Genomic DNA, 3,340 nt, shown 5'->3' on the forward strand with positions numbered 1-3,340 from the left:
TATTATCCTTGCACTATTATCCTAACGTTTAAAGTGAAACGTAAACCACGATAAATTTCTTTTACGTCAATACTGTTTCGCCGGGAGGAACAAAAATTGTGAGAATTTTCGTAGGTCGTTTTATGACACGCACGTTCAGAGACAAGATGTTAACTTTCAAGCCACGATCTTGCCATTCAGAATGATCTCTTTCAACAATAGAATAGTTATCTGCAATATCATTTTGAGATATTCAAAGTTAGTTAGAATTTCTTTTCGTTTATAGAATCGCGATATTTACGAGTATGCTATAAAACCGATGCTACACAAACTTCATTTTTAATATAGAATAAAATGACACCGAAAAGAACGATTATTTTATTTCCATTAAAAGCGGACAATGCTTTAAAAAAGTGATATTGGACGCTCTTTTTCCAAATATCGGGTTTCCCCATTACATTATAATGTTACAGCAATGAAAGTAATTACGTATGGTTACTCTAATTAATATTCCGTCACGCCTTAAAACAGAATAACTTTTTTAAAATTACGGTAACGACATAGTTTCACTGTCGATATAACTATTATGTACTTGAACTGGGGTGATCGCTCAAGTAACTGGCGTTTCCCCGAGCTGTCTCCACCCATTCTCGTCTGGTTAGTTTGTGTTCTAGCCCGTTACGTCCTTCCCTTTCATCGGCCAAAAAAAGAACTACTACTACTACTACTACTACTACAAATACTAAAAGCGAGCATAGTGACAAAGTAGTAACAAGTATGACTTCCCATGCCCTGGATGATCCAGAGGTTGAGGAGTCATTGATAGTTGTCCTCTTCTATGGCAGTTTGCCGGGTCTCTTCGGCTCATAGCCTCTTCTTCCTTCGGGCGCAATGCCCGCTGAAACTTACATCTAAGCTCGAGACTTTCTAAATAGCAAACCAAAAAATAAAGTACAAAGGTGAAATAAAAAGATAAATCGCGGAAGCTGATCCAAGTACTCATGGATGAACAACGATCATATAGCGATCGCTGTCTGTTCGCACGTGCATGCTCGAGCAATATTAACGTTCGTTTCGAAAACCACTCGCGATCACGATCACGAAATTCGAAAAATCGACGGGCAAAGGCAGAGACGACGACATGTTTCATTCGCGCCAGTTCTACCGACGATTATTCGAATGAAATTCTCTGAAATAGATTGGTCACTCGAAAACGCGTCTACCCGGCCACAGGTCCACCTCCACGGATTAAACTTGAAAATCCTGATCTGAGAAGATGATTAGTTTGTGTAATTTTTATTTAACGGACTAACGCTCTTTCATTTTGTATTTTACTACTTCGATTCTGATTAACTCTACTTTATTAATTTAATAGTAACTAAGTAACACTACTGTATTAATTTAATAAACCAGAACAAAATTTTAATATTGCAGAGAAGGTAGCGAAAAAGACTGAGACTCGATCAAATGGAATAACTGACTCTAAATATATTACTAAGAAAGAAATAATCTCAGATAATCTCTTTATCAAAGCACATAATCGAAAATGCAGAAGCAGTGTTCAAAATTATTGCTTTGATTAACTGATATTTTAAATTCTAGGAGAAGTGAAATAAACGAACGCGACTTATTCCCTTAACCTACGATTTATGTTTGAGAATGCCCGTAATATTTACGTTTGGTCCGATCATCGTACTACGGGCTATGCCCGTAATATTTACGTTTGGTTCGATCATCGCACTACGGGCTATGCCCGTAGTTGTAGGTTAAGGGGTTAATATTGTCACGATTAATTCATTGCTAAAGATCAAGTATATTCGTGTAGATATTTGCCATTTGCAAATATTCATACGGAATATTAACATGCATATTTATAAATAACGCGAATATATTCTCAAGTGTATATGTTTAACTTAATTATTAAAAAACTAATTATTATCATCGCGCTGTGCAAGAAGACCTATCTTAAACTAATAAATTTGAAAAAAAGAGCGTTACTACTCACGGGTATAAAAGATACCCGCGTTCACTATGCTCGCAAAGAATTCTACGTAATACAACCAGTCACCCGTGCCGATTCGGGTCTTTTATCCTACGGCATAATTGAGTGACCAGAAGAACAGAAATGCATGCGACTCACCGTTCGAAGCAGACAAACAGAGAACGTTACCGTGGATGCTGCGCTATCCCAGCGAATTTCATCCGGGAGACTAACATCAGACAGGAACCGTTGAAAGGCTAATAATAGAAATGCAGACTGCGAAAAATCTGTTACGAAACAAAACAGGATGAGTGATCGCTGACTATTTGAAAAGTTGGAGATAGTGAAAAATGAAGGTTTATTAACTTTAGTAACTTTAGCAATAATAAAGATTGAAATTCTAATAAAATTTGATAAGTATAAAAACTGAGACTCTAATATGAATGTGTAAAATCTAAAATAATCTGTAGTATGTTAGTCATTTGTTTTATAATTCGGTATTAAGACTTTAACTCTTATTTTATTTTAACGAAAAAATAACCTCAGAAAATGCTATCCTCCTAAATTTTCAGTCAAATTGTATTTCTGCATTGATAGTGATCAAAGAAAAATATACAGAATAGACATAACTGAAAGTAAGTATGTAAAATACTTACATACTTGGCTTTTGTGCCACTGTTAGAACACTCCTGAAGAAGATGACGAAGTTGAAGTAGTGATATGTCTATAACAAAACATAAGATATTAAAATCGGTAACACATAATAACAAACGTGAAACTTTGCAACAATAAAGACTAACTCTAATAAATATGTAAATTGGAACTCTAATATAAAAGTTTGAGAACAACATATTCAGTGATTTTTGATGCGTATCAGCCAGTTTTATTGTACTTTAATGTTAAGATTTTAAGACTTTATTTCAATTAAAGAGGGCATTTACAGTTTTTTAAATTATCAATCATTTTTATTGTATAATAAATTTATTGTATAAGAGAACAAACTGAAATACAATATTTAAAACTACTTACATTCTTGAGCTCCTGCAGAAGCTTTGTAATGAAATAGGATCACATTACCGTGAGCGTTAAAATTATAATCGGCGAACAAGAACTCTAACGTCGCGTACAAAATTATGTGATAAAATTTTATTATTTTCGCGTGTGATTATTTAATTGGATTAAATTATTAGAGTAATAAAAGACCGACGCCGCCAATACGTTAGAATATGTTGCAAACCTGACGCAACGCTATCGACGTTATCGGTACGAAATGAGACGAATAAATGACTCTTTGTACGTTAGTTTCGCATAGCAACTACCAAAGTGGCGAGGGAAGTGGGGACACAAGAGCCGGTGGCACAAGCAGCTACGCGGTTAACG

General features: G+C 35.0%; 1 long non-coding RNA gene across 1 annotated transcript; it reads right to left on the reverse strand.

Moving 5' to 3' along the window:
• Nucleotides 1-2,228: 2,228 nt before the first annotated feature.
• On the reverse strand, nt 2,229-3,009 carry LOC117240843. The gene is made up of 3 exons (XR_004494802.1): nt 2,990-3,009; nt 2,617-2,684; nt 2,229-2,247 (listed from the first exon to the last, which is right to left on the reverse strand). It is a non-coding gene; the product is annotated as an uncharacterized LOC117240843 (long non-coding RNA).
• Nucleotides 3,010-3,340: the final 331 nt, after the last annotated feature.

The sequence above is a fragment of the Bombus vosnesenskii genome, unplaced genomic scaffold (assembly GCF_011952255.1).
Source record: "Bombus vosnesenskii isolate JDL3184/JDL3185 unplaced genomic scaffold, Bvos_JDL3184-5_v1.1 scf7180000014990, whole genome shotgun sequence".
NCBI classification, from domain to species: domain Eukaryota; kingdom Metazoa; phylum Arthropoda; class Insecta; order Hymenoptera; family Apidae; genus Bombus; species Bombus vosnesenskii.